The sequence below is a fragment of the Gossypium arboreum genome, chromosome 6, assembly GCF_025698485.1.
Source record: "Gossypium arboreum isolate Shixiya-1 chromosome 6, ASM2569848v2, whole genome shotgun sequence".
Classification (NCBI taxonomy): domain Eukaryota; kingdom Viridiplantae; phylum Streptophyta; class Magnoliopsida; order Malvales; family Malvaceae; genus Gossypium; species Gossypium arboreum.
The window spans coordinates 112028754-112043427 of NC_069075.1; positions in this window are offsets into that span (position 1 = coordinate 112028754).

Here is a 14674-nt window from a genome sequence, read left to right on the forward strand (position 1 = left end):
GAGTCCTAGTTCACAAGACCGTCTCAAAATTAAATTGTAGAAGTTGCCTTTAATGTTATTTGATTGGTAAGGGTTATCATTTGAGTTGTTCCCGCAATTAATTTACATACAGAAGGGTTGGTGGTTTGAGACTGTTCCTCGATCACTAAAATCAATTTATCGGTAGTAGGAGAAAATTCATTGTTCGGGATCATTCAAGGTCAAAGTCAAAATCGTGCTTGAGGCTATAGTTTTCATTTAGTTAATTTATTTATATTTAATTTCAATTTGTATATTTTGATTACATTTTTATTTTCATTTAATTTTCTTCATTTTTTGTTTTTCATATTTAATCCCCTTTGTTTTTTGTACAGGTTTCACGAGTTGTGGACACAAAAATTACCTACAACATGTTCTAGTTATAATGAAATGCAAATTTGGATAGAATAGTTCTTGTGGGATTGGCCACAGTATTTATACCGCAAATTTAATTTTGATTTTAGGTGTAAAAATTTTATTTTTGGTAGATTTAACATTCATCAAATTTTGGTGCCGTTGGCAGGGCTGACACTATCTAATTTTGTTTATTTTTCTCTATGACCAGATTAAATTCAAAAGACCCACTCGTGTTCAACCCATAGATATTCATGCTAGATGAAAAGAAACGGTTAAATGAGACAAACGACCAAAAGAGTCAGATTCCCTACATTCTAAAGAAAATGACGAGATTGAGAAAGAAAATAAAGTAATAATAAAAAACGATGAGGAATCACTTTTTAAAATAGGAAATATGGCCCAGAATCAAACTATCAGACAACTTGCCAAGGCACTAGATGAACTGCAACTGCTATGTATCATCTCCTACCCCACCGTAAAGGCACCATTTGAGCTGAAATCAGGCCTAATACATTTATTGTCTACCTTTCATGACCTGCAAAACGAGAACGACACATATCCTAAAGAGTTTCCTATGGTTTGCTTAAGCAAGAAACTATAAAGAGTCCCTGAGGGCCACAAGAAAAAGAAGTATAATAAAGGGTATGACAAGGTAGACTTCTATGTTGTTATTCATGAAGCTATGGACGAGCTTATTGCGAAATCAGAGGCCTTGAACATAAATCCAGAAATTGCCCAGGGGTGACTATGCTGTTGTTGCATACCGTCGCGTATCCCGCTATCACTCAACCACTATATCCAGCCTCTTGAACATAAATCCCAAGTCGGATATTTCAAATAATAACCCAATATCCTCAAATCTCAACAAAAATGTTTGAATTTCTAACTTCCCTATTTCACTTTTCAGCAGTCAAAATAGACCCAAACCAAAACTAAAACTTTCCCTCTCCTTGAACAAAATGTAATAGTTGTGATTTGCAAAAGGGTCTCAAGCTTCAAAAAGAAAAAATCATGAAACTCAAAAATGTCCTTTGGTTTCTTCTTCTTCTTCTTCCCTGTGCTTGTTACTGAATTTATTCTTATTATTGATTCAACCAACCGCTCATTATTGGCGATCGGAGTTTAAGTTGGTGCTTTGAACAATGTTCTTTCTAGCATATACAACATGAAGGGAACAAAAGCAACTCACATTTTAGGCTTAGTCGCATGGGAGTATGGTTACTTGATAGAGGAAGTACCGTCTCTTCTAGTTTCTCATGTTGAAGAAAACAAGGTCAATTGATACACAAATCTAAACAGGGTAAGCTGAATGCTTTGAATGGGTATTAAATGTAACTAGTTTACAACTTATTCCCATCTTCATTTGCCTTTCACTAATTGGGTCTAGATGAAAATGACCTCGAAACTATTCTACCTTCACCCTCAGATCCCTTGGCTTCTGGTTTTTTACTTATCTCTCCAGACATCTGTATAGTTTGCTAGAAATTCTAAAGTCCTTTTAACTTAATTCTCGATCTTAACAGCATCACTCAACGATCAATTACAAGTGCCTCTAGAACCCAAAAATGTATTGGGCTCCCTAAGGTTATCTCGATCAAATGGCAACCACCTGAACAAGGTTGGTTTAAACTCAGCACCGACGGTTCCTCAAGAAGCAACCCGGGACTAGCCGAAGTGGGAGTGGTAATCCATAATTCTGATGGACTGTGGATAGTCTAAAACTGGCTATTGATCTTAATATCTAGAATATTGGGTTGAAGTGGATGCCACCATTGTTATTAGTTTGATTATGAACCACTCATCGAACTTTTGGAGACTGATTACAGGACCTCAATGGGTATATTCCAGAATAGTGGACTACGACGTCATGTTTTCTGTGAAGCCAATAGGTATGCGGATGCTTTAGCTCAAAAAGTAGTTTCTTTGTTTCTTAATTGAACTTGCCAGACTTTATAGCTACGCTTGTTAAAGCCGACATGATTGACTATCCTACTATTAATTAATCTATGAAATGCTCTTTTTTAACTACTGTTTTCGTTTGTTAATTATAATTTCTGGGTTTTCTCAAATTTTGATTTTTGAGATTCTATTGTGAAAACTATTTAATTTTGAAAAATATATTAAATTTTATTTTCATATTTGAACATATATTTTGTTAATAGCGTGGGCCATGGTTTTCAATCCTTGAAATTGCTTTTTCTTTTTAATTTGTAAATTTCATTTTACCAATCAGACATGAATGCTAAAAATGGCCAATTCACTAAAATTAATTACTAAATGTTGCTTTTTTTATATTATTTTATGAATTTAAATTTAATTTAGTAATATATCCTAAATCTTTAGATTATTAAATTGTCAAGTGATAATTACTTCTTATACGTACACCCAGCATATATTTTTATCCCTTACACAAATGGGATATAATTATTTAACTTAATACACTTTTCTTAATTATTAAAATTATAAAATATTATATAGCTATAATAAAACTTTTTTTGTTAACTCTACATAATCTTATACACAAATTTAACAATATAATATATTTATATCTGTAAAATTGATTATGGATTCATATATTACGCAATTTTTACCCTTAAAATTTTCATTATATTTCCAACTCTTTTTTTTTATATAAACAACACACAGCACTAGTTACAACTATTTTATATCAGAAGTCACTATCTGCTCAATGGATGAATAGAAGAAATTCGAAACAAAAGTCCTTATTGGTAGAATATTTTAATTTTTTAATATTTTCTATTGTATTTTAAAATTTAGAGAAAATTACTAAACACATCATTTTCCTGTTCGGTAAATGGAAAAGTTTGGACAAAAATATAAAACTCAAAAAATGAGCTTCGATAAAATTTAAGACCTGTTTTCTATATGGATCGGGCCTTGAGCAATATTTTTTTGGCTTCACCCGCCCAAATATATTATGTTATAAAAATAATTATATATTAAATCATTAACCAATTAACAATTAAACCCATTACCCAAAATCTTAAAAAAAATCTACCCAATTAAATAACTCAACCCAAAATATAAAATTTTAAAATTATATTTAATACAATAAAATATTTATTATATTTATTTGTGTTTTTAATATAATAAAATATTTATTAAATTTATGATTTTTTAGTATAAATACTTTTTAATGTGTTAGAAAATATTTATTTTAGCCTCTCTTTTTTACTGCAATTAGTGTATTATATTTTAAAAATAAAAATAAAAATTAATTTTAGAAAATCAAATATAGACGAACCAATGGGCTTGAATAAAAAATAAACCCTAAACATTTTAAAGCTTTTTAAAATGTATTTTAAGTTCATCACTATTTAAAAGCATAAATAATCTTACAATAAATTATTATAAATCATATTATTTAAATTTACTTAAAAATCAACATCATCAATTAATAACTAAAATTAACTTTAAAATATACATAGAAATATAATTTTAGAGAATCTACTATTATAATATTTATTTATAGTTTTCCAAATAATATCATATATCTATATGATAAATAATTTAATTATTTATAAACTTTTTTTTAAATCAAATTGGGATACTTTTATTGAAGTAAAACAAACCCAAACAAAGGAAAAAGCCCAACAAAGTTAAACACAACCGATCCAAAGATCAACACTGGAGCCCAAATGTCAAAACCAAAACAGAAAAATCTAGAAATAAAATAAAATAATAAAATAAAATAAATGCCTAGATAATCCTAGTTTGCCTTTAATGATTTGTCTCCAACTTTCCTCTTTTCGATATTTTCTTTTGATTTTGTCGGATCTAGAAGCCTGAAAGTTTTGTGACCAAATCAGAGAAAAGGGACCTCTCATCTCCCCGTTCACCATTTCTCCCTCTTCTTTCATCAATCTCGTCCTCTTCGTCGTTCCATCTTCAATCGTCGTTGAGCATATATAGGAACATCTCCTATCAAGTAAATTGTTTCTTTCTTATTTAGACTCATCATGGTTATGTTATGGGCTAAATTGTTTCTTTCTTTTTCCTTCTAAATGTTTTTGATATGCACGCTAATTTGTGATGTATCCACTGACCTTGTGTTTCATTTGGTAATGATGGATCTGGAGTCCCCTTCTACTATTATATCTATTAAACCCAACTCAATCCTTGTGAGCACTACTTCGAAATAAGCGAGGGCTTTTGCATCAAAGGCCATGCCAACCGCCGTGTGCAAACAGGAGTCAGAGGCCAGAACTTCTCTGTTTGCATTTCGTGCCACAATCCTCGAAGCTGACTTAAGACCCAGGCAGTCAAACGAGGCATCAAAATTGACTTTAATAGACTGACCATTAGGAGGTTTCCAATTCTCCTTCTCCCCCACGAAGGTATTCTTTCTCTCTATTAAACAATCAAGTTCATGAATGTAGTTTTTGGTGAAATTAGCTACTCCTATTCCTGAGTGAGTTTTCCCTTCATGCAGGTTCCTATTTTTGTCTAACCAAATATACCATAACCCACAACCAAACAAGCATCATTGGGACTCCGTGCAACTTCTAAATATCTAGGTAAGCCATTCAAAACAATTCGTTTGTTGCCTTAGAATTATCCATTCAAAGTTTAAGATTTGCAATATTTCTACTGATATAAGACATTCGCCACAGACATGCCATAGCGTCTCAATTCCCACCTTACATCTAGGGCATTTGTTGCTTTGGGTCAATTTTTTAGCATATAAGCTAACCATCGTGGGGATGAAATTCCAAGACACTCTCCAAATCAATATCTTAATTTTATTAGGGAATTGTAGATCCCATAGTTGTTTGTAGAATTGTTTTGTTGTAATCTGTAAATTATTAAATCTAGGAGTAGCGTTCTGGGTCTGTAATAGTTTATAGGCACTTCTTACAGAAAACATACCCGAGGGCTCACCACGCCCATATTACCATGTCAGCATGCTAATCCCTCTCAAGTGGAACCTACAAGATTATGTTTGTATCATTTATCTCGAAGGTATTGTGAATAAGCTCCTCTTTCCATACTCTATTAGCACTATCAATTAAGCATGCAATAGTAAATAAGTTTGCATTATTAATTTGATTATATAAGTTATAATTTTTTGCCCCAGACAGCCACACAACTTCGTTGATTAATATGCTTTCCCCCGTACCAACCCTCTAACCCAGACCTGTAACACCCCTTAACCCGTATCCGTCGCTGAAACAGGTTACGGAATATTACCAGAACTTTTAGAAAATTTTTAGATAATTCACATAAATTACTACTCATTAATCGAGATTGTTCATATCGTCCCTTAAATGGACCCTCGATTGTAACAGCCCGATTTTGGGGCTAGTCGAAATAGTGATTTTGGAACCACTAAATCGAGGTCTAGGAAATTATTTTAAATATTATTTTATGTATTGTAGCATTATTAGATAAGTACATAAAAATTTTGGTGAATTAATTTTAGCGATTGCTTGCCTAATTGTGAAAAAAGACTAAATCGCATAAAGTGCAAAAGTACTATTTTGTTAGATAAGAGTGTCGATTAGCTAAAGAACCTAAATTGGGGGCCTTAAAGAGCAATTAGACCCTTATAGAATAGGGTGGCCAGCCATACGGGGGACAAATTGAGGGGAAAGTCAAAATTAGGTGGTGTTTTGGTCACCAATTTTGACTAGTTTTAAATAAAATAAAACAACAAAAGGTTTCATCTTTTTTTTTTTCACTCTTTCTTCTTCCACCAAAAATTGGCCATTAGAGGGGTTTTTGAAGCTCGAAATTTTCAGCAACTTTAAGCCTTCACAAGTAAATGGTTTTCATGACTTTTCTTGATGATTTTTATATTTTTGGACCCTTTGAAGCAAGAGCTTTTAAATTAGGGGACTATTTTGCAAAATGGTTGAAGGTCTAGGGTTTTACCATGAGAGCATTTAGGTTGTTTTCTGAATTTTTATGGAAGAAAATGATCATTTGGTGAGTAATAAACAACTTTTGCGAATTGATTTCTCATGAAAACCCTAATAGGGACTATTTTGCATGAGTTGTAAAATAGATAATAAATGTGTGAAATAGTGGAAAAATTGGATTAATATAAGAGTAAAAAGGGTACGGTTAGGATTATAATATAAATAAATTCAATAAAAAAATCAATTTTCGAGCATAGGGGTAAAATGGTCATTTTGTGAAAGTCTAAGGGCAAAATGACTATTTTGCCCAATTATGAACTTTCGGGCGTTTAATTGATATGCTGATGAAATAAATGAATTTTATTAATTTAGATCAAGAGAAAAGTGATTCGATTCTTGATCAGGGTAAGAATAAAGTTTACAGGGATTAAGCTCATCTTCATCATTTTGTATCGAGGTAAGTACATATGTAAATAATGTGTTATTGAAGCTTACTTTGGTATATTTTAATAATATACACGTGTAATTAGCTTATCATTGTTATGAATCTAAATTCTAATTGTTGCCATGAATGTTTAAATGACATGTTGTGCGAGTAAATTACAATGTGAGCAAATGCGATGCTATTCGATTAGATATAAAGTCCAGTTGAACCTTAGACATAGCATAGGATACAAAGGGGCATGTTATGAAAATTATGTGTCCTGAACTCATGAGTTAAGTCTGAGTTCATGAGATAAATGCTATAGGTAACGTGGGTCCAGGTACTAACTTTGTGTACAGACCCGTGAGTGGTTCAATAAGCATACGTTACATGATAGCTACGGGGTCCGGATCCTGACTTGATAAAAATGCCTGTGAGTAGCTCAAATGTGAGTGTTTCATAGCACGAAGTAGCCCTGATTTTTTATATGGCATTTAGACACAAATTCCTCACGTATCCTTATGTATTTCGAGAGTTCAACGGGTAACCCGAAGATTTAGTTGGTGAATACTTTGATGAGGTATGTATACCGAACTCATGGTTAGAACCTGAGTAAAAGACTAGGTGTATTAAGTATACATGAATGAAAAGAAGAGTAAGATAGAGACGTTAAGTGATTTATATCTTTTAAGCATGACAAGCTACCGTTGGATGAATATGATTTTCTTATAATTATACTTTATTTACATATATGTACTTACTAAGCTCCCACACTTACCCTCCTTTCTTTTCTTTCCTTATAATGCTGCCAAGCTAGCATCAGGGATTCAGTGACATCAAAAGCTTCGATCACACTATCACTCAAGACCTTGGTATAGCTAGTTTCATTGTTATGTTTTCTGGCATGTATAGGGACTCGAGTCTTTGTTTAGTGTTTTGTTAGTTAGCCATAATGTGTTGGCTCATATGATGAATATGATACTCATTTTGATTTATAAATAGAAGATGATATTTTCATGGATAAGTAAATTTCATAAATGAAATGTTGTCCGTTGTGGTTATTTTGGCTATGTGATGTGTTGTTATGTTAGTATAGAGTGATTTTTGTACAGGTTATATAAGTAAGGGTAACAAAAAGGCTTGGTAAATAGCCTTATTTTGTCCACACGGGTAGGCACACGGGCATGTGTCTAGGCCTTGTGTAACACACGGTTCACCATATGGGCATGTGATATGGTCGTGTGTCCCCTACACGTAACAATTGTAAGTAAGTATGCATGGTAGTAAACACATGGGCAGAGACATGGCCGTGTTTCTCAACCGTGTGAAGGGCATGGCCTAGCACACGGGGGTGTGCCTTGGCCGTGTGACCCTTAAAGATTGCTGATGTCAGAAACAGAATGTCCAAGTTTTTGCACACGGACGTGTCATGGCCGTGTGAAGGATATGGACCAGATACACGGGCGTGTTTCAGGCTGTGTGAAAAGCCCTGTAGGTGTGCATGTAGAATTAATTCCATATGGTTATAGGACACAGGCGTGTCCCTGTATTGCTTAGGCCGTGTGAGCCACACGGGCCAATAACACGACCATGTTGAATTGTCACACGGGCGTGTGCCCTTTTGTTAAGAGTTATTTTCAAAGTTCTTTAAAAGACTCAGATTGTTTCTGAATGGGCTCCAATAGATGTTTAGGGCTTAGTAGGCTCTTATTAGGGAGTTTATAAATAAAATTGAAAAAAAAGTTTTAATTTGACCCTATTTTGATGTTATGAAAATGTCTATATGCATAAGTTTAAGTTAGGTAATGCCTCATATTCTGACCCAGTGTGGGGTACGGGTGTGGGGTGTTACATTTAGTGGTATCAGAGCTACGGTTTAGTCGATTCTCAGACTAACGTAGCGTGTGTACGAGTCTAGCTATACATGCCATAAATAAATTATAATAGTGTGACGACTTATGATCTTTTAAATTTTGTTTTCATATAGTAATAGATCCTGAGCGAACTATGGTGGACGGCCTAGAAAGTAATGCACCAGCCTCCGCCGAAGGGGCGGTGCCATCCGATAATCGACCTCCCACGGTTAGTCAGGGAGGAGGAGAAGGGGCTCGAGAGGCCTTTTTCCACATGATTAATGAGTGGTACACGGAGTTCATCTAAGCGAACCTGAATGCTTAACCCCCTCCACCCCCATCTATCCCTCAACCTGTCCCCGTAGTACCCTAGGGTATAGACCTTGAGAGGCAGAATAGACCTCCAGTGGATAAGATCTGGAAGCATGGAGCCGAGGAGTTCCATGCTAATAAAGATGATAACCCTGAAAGGGCAAAATTCTGGCTTAAGAATACCATCAGGGTATTCGATAAATTATCTTGCACTTTCGAAGAATGCTTGAAGTGTGCCATATCCTTGTTGAAGGACTCTGCATACTACTGGTGGAAGATGTTAGTTTCAGTGGTGCATCAGGAAAAGGTCACATGGGAATTCTTCTAAGAGGAATTCTGGAAGAAATAAATTAGTGAAAGATTTATGGAGCAAAAGCGTAACGAATTTCTTGACTTGAAATAAGGCCGCATGACGGTCACTGAATATGAAAGAGAGTTCGCCCAACTTAGTACGTACGCTGGGGAGTGTGTATCCTCGGAGGCCAATATATGTAGAAGGATCGAAGACGGACTTAATGAGGACATTAGACTATTAGTGGGTGTCCTTGAGTTGAAAGAGTTCGTAGTACTCATTAATCGGGCTTGTAAAGCCAAAGAATTAACAAAGAAAAAGAAGAAAATCGAAGCAAAAACTAGAGATGTAAGGAAGAGACATGCGAGTAAATCATTTCCATCACAGTTTAAGAAATCTAGAGATGCCTACTTTCGTTCTCATACATCAGCTGGACATTCATACCGAGATCGTAGGAAACAAGATTCGAATTTTAAGTCTCGAGCTACATCAGTGGTTAGCGTGGGCAATGTCAGATCTTCCAAACCAGAATGCCATCATTGTGGTCGAAATCATTTCAACAAGTGTAGAATGAACAATGGATCCTGTTTCCGATATGGTTCCCAAGACCACTTTATTAAAGATTGCCCCAAAATGACTGACAAAGAGAAATTTCAAAGTACAATGCCAAGTGGCACCAATTTTAAAGGAATACCTTAGAAGAATGTTAGAGTTGGGGCTGGTAGCAAGAATGTGACGAGAGACACTACCATAAGGTCTGAAGTTAGAACTCCTGCTAGAACCTATGCCATACGTGTACATGAAGATGCATTATCTCCTGATGTGATCACCGGTACATTTTCTCTCTATGATAATACTGTTATTGCTTTGATTGACCCTGGTTCTACTCATTAGTATGTGTGCATGAAGTTGGTTTCTAGCACAAATATGCCTGTTAAGTCTACGGAATTTATGATTAAAGTGTCAAACCCATTAGGCAAACATGTGATAGTCGATAAAGTATGTAAGAAATGTCCTTTAGTAGTTAAAGGTCATTTTTTTCGACTGATTTGATGTTGTTACCATTCGATGAGTTTGATGTCATATTGGGTATGGACTGGTTGACATTCCATGATGCTGTAGTAAATTGTAGACAAAAGGCTATTAAATTAAAATATGAAAATGATGAAACCCTTTGGGTTGAATCAGGTGAGTCAGGAAACTTGCCTATGGTGATATCCTCCATGTATGCCCAGAAGTGTTTGAGGAATGGATATGAAGCTTATTTGACTTTTTTAATGAATACTAAGGAATCAGAGTTAAGGTTTGAGTCAGTACCGGTTGTAAGTGAATATGTGGATGTATTCCCGGAAGAATTGCTTAAGTTACCCCCTAATAGAGAGGTTGAATTTGGTATAGAGCTAATACTAGGGACCATGCCTATTTTGATTGCTCCGTATCAGATGGCACCGACTGAGCAAAAAGAACTAAAGTTACAGTTACAAGAATTGGCCGACAAGGGTTTCGTGAGACCAAGTTTTTCACCGTAGGGTGCTCCGGTGTTATTTGTGAAAAAGAAAGATGGATCTATGAGGTCGTGCATAGATTACTGACAGTTAAATAAGAGGACGATCAAGAACAAATACTTGTTTCCGCGAATTGACGACTTGTTTGACCAACTGAAGGGAGTAGCATGGTTTTCTAAGATAAACTTGAGATTTGGCTACTATCAACTACGAGTTAAAGAAGCAGATGTGCCTAAAACCACTTTTAGGACGCGGTATGGCCACTATGAGTTTCTCATCATGCCTTTCGGCTTAACAAATGCTCTCACCGTGTTTATGGATTTAATGAATAGAGTATTTCGGCCATATCTAAATAAGTTTATAGTTGTATTTATCGATGACATCCTGATATACTCTAGAGACATGGTAGAACATGTTAAACACTTGAGAACCGTTTTGTAGACTCTGAGGGACAATCAGTTGTATGCCAAATTTAGTAAAAGTGAGTTTTGGCTAAGAGACATCGGCTTTTTGGGCCATATTGTTTCGAGTGATAGTATTAGGGTTGATCCTAACAAAGTTTCTGCTATTGTTGAATGGAAACCACCAAAGAGTGTGACTGAAGTTAGGAGCTTTTTATGTTGGTCAGTTATTACAGGCGATTTGTAAAGGACTTCTCTATAATTGTGACCCCCATGAAAAGGTTGTTTCAAAAAGGAGTCAAGTTTTAATGGTCAAATAAGTGTCAACAAAGTTTCTAGAAGTTGAAGATATTGTTGACTGAGGCTCCCGTACTAGTACAACCCAAATTAGGAAAAGAATTCGTGATTTATAGCGATGCTTCTTTGAATGGGTTGGGATGTGTACTTATGCAATAGGGCAAAGTTGTGGCTTATGCCTCAAGACAATAGAAACCTTACGAGAAAAACTATTCGACACACGACCTAGAGTTGGCCGCCATAGTATTTGCTCTGAAGATCTAGCGACATTATTTGTTTGGAGAGATATGCCATGTATACTTTGATCATAAAAGTCTTAAGTACTTGATGATCCAAAAGGATTTAAATCTGAGGCAATGTAGATGGTTGGAACTATTAAAAGATTATGAGTTGATTATAGATTATCATTCGGGAAAAGCGAACGTGGTCGTCGATGCATTAAGTAGAAAATTATTGTTTTCTTTGAGAGCAATAAATGCCCGATTAACCTTGTTAGAGGATGGTTCAGTTCTAGCAGAATTAAAAGCTAGATCGACGTTTCTTCAAGAAATTTTTGAGGCTCAGAAGAGTGATAGCAAATTACTATCCAAGAAAACCCTGTGTGAACCGGATGTTGAATCAGATTTTCGGATCGATTCTAACGGTTACTTGAGATTCTAAGATAGGATTTGTGTTCCTAAGGACACCGAATTGATTCGAAAGATATTAGATGAGGCACATAGTGGTTGTTTATCAGTACACCCTAGGAGTATGAAAATGTATAATGATTTGAAAAAAATGTATTGGTGGCCAGGAATGAAAAAAGACATTTCAGAGTTCGTTTCCAAGTGTCTTGTGTGTAAGCAAGTGAAGGCTGAACACCAAGTACCTTCAGGTCTACTTCAGCCTATCACGGTCCCCGAGTGAAAGTAGGATCGGATTACTATGGATTTCGTGACGGGTTTGCCGGTAACCCCGAAAAAAAAGGATGTTGTTTGGGTTATTTTGGATAGGCTAACAAAGACGGCACAATTTATACCAGTGCGTACCAACTACTTCCTTGAGAGATTAGTTGACTTGTACGTTTCTGAAATTGTGAGACTACACGGGGTGGCATTGTCGATTATTTTAGATAGGGACTTGAGATTTACCTCGAGGTTTTGGAAAATAGTTACAAGATGCATTGGGAACAAAGTTGAGTTTTAGCACGGCATTTCACTCGCAAACCGATTATGAGTCAAAAAGAGTGATTCAGATTTTAGAAGACATGTTGTAGTGTTGTGTTCTCGAATTTCAAGGTAGTTGGGAAATGTACTTATGATTGGTTGAATTCGTCTACAATAATAGCTATCAGTCGAGTTTGAAGATGACGCCTTATGAGGCTTTTTATGAGCGAAAGTGTCAAACACCTTTATATTGGACTGAGCTCAGAGAAAGTTAAATTCACGGGGTCGATCTAGTCAAGGAGACTGAAGAGAAAGTTAAAATGATTCGTAACTATTTGAAGACCTCCTCGGATAGGCAGAAATCCTATGTGGATTTGAAATGGAAAGAGATGAATTTCAAGTTGGCAATCGAGTGTTTTTAAAGTATCCCCATGGAGAAAGGTTCTCAGATTTGGTAGAAGAGGCAAGTTGAGTCCTCGTTTCATAGGACCTTATGAAGTTACCAAGAGAGTAGGGCAGGTTGCCTATCAATTGGCCTTACCACTCGAATTGGAAAAGATTCACGACGTGTTCATGTGTCCATGCTACGTCGGTATAGATCAGACCCTTCGCATGTGATTGCATCAACAGAGGTTGAGATTCATCCGGATATGTCTTATGATGAGGAACCTGTTAAGATCCTAGCTCGAGAGGTTAAGCAATTGAGAAATAAGACTGTTCCCCTTGTAAAAGTATTATGACAGCAACATGGGGTTGAAGAGACCACATGGGAGCCCGAAGAGATCATGAAAAGCCAATACCCAAACCTTTTTACCGGTAAGATTTTCGAGGACGAAAATCCCTAAAGGGGGAGAATTGTAACAGCCCGATTTTGGGGCTAGTCAGAATAGTGATTTTGGAGCCACTAAACTGAGGTCAAGAAAATTATTTTAAATATTATTTTATGTATTGTAGCATGATTAGATAAGTACATGAAAATTTTGGTGAATTAATTTTAGCGATTGCTTGCCTAATTGTGAAAAAAGACTAAATCACATAAAGTGTTAAAGTCCTATTTTGTTAGATAAGAGTTTCAATTAGCTAAAGAACCTAAATTTGGGGCCTTAAAAAGCAATTAGACCCTTAGAGAATAGGGTGGCTGGCCATAGAGGGACAAATTGATGGGAAAGTCAAAATTCGGTGTTGTTTTGGTCACAAATTTTGACTAGTTTTAAATTAAAAAAAAAAACAACAAAAGGTTTCATCTTTTTTTTTCACTCTTTCTTCTTCCACCTAAAAATTGGCCATTAGAGGGGTTTTGAAGCTTGAAAAATTCAACAACTTTAAACCTTCACAAGTAAATGGTTTTCATGACTTTTCTTGATGATTTTTATATTTTTGGACCCCTTGAAGCAAGAGCTTTTAAATGAGGGAACTTTTTTGCAAAATGGTTGAAGGTCTAGGATTTTTCCATAAGAGCATTTAGGTTGTTTTCTGAATTTTTATGGAAGAATATGATCCTTTGGTGAGTAATAAACAACTTTTGTGAATGGATTTCTCATGAAAACCCTAATAGGGACTATTTTGCATGAGTTGTAAAATAGATAATAAATGTGTGAAATAGTGGAAATTTTGGATTACTATAAGAGTAAAAAGGGTTCGGTTAGGCTAATAATATAAATAAATTCAATAAAAAATTAATTTTCGAGCATAGGGGTAAAATGGTCATTTTGTGAAAGAGTTGGGGAAAAATAGTCATTTTACCCAATTATGAACTTTCGGGCATTTAAATTGATATACTGATGAAATAAATGAATTTTATTAATTTAGATCAAGAGAAACGTGATTCAGGTCTTGATCAGGGTAAGAATAAAGTTTATAGGGATTAAGCTCGTATTCATCATTTTGTATTTAGGTAAGTACATATGTAAATAATGTGTTATTGAAGCTTACTTTGGTATATTTTAATAATATACACGTGTAATTAGCTTATTGTTGTTATGTATCTAAATTCTAATTGTTTCCATGAATGTTTAAATGACATGTTATGCGAGTAAATTACAATGTGAGTAAATGCGATGCTATTCGATTAGATATGAAGTCTCGTTGAACCTTAGACATAGCGTAGGATACAAAGGGGCATGTTATGAAAATTATGTGGTCTGAACTCATGAGTTAAGTCTGAGTTCATGAGATAAATGCTATAGGT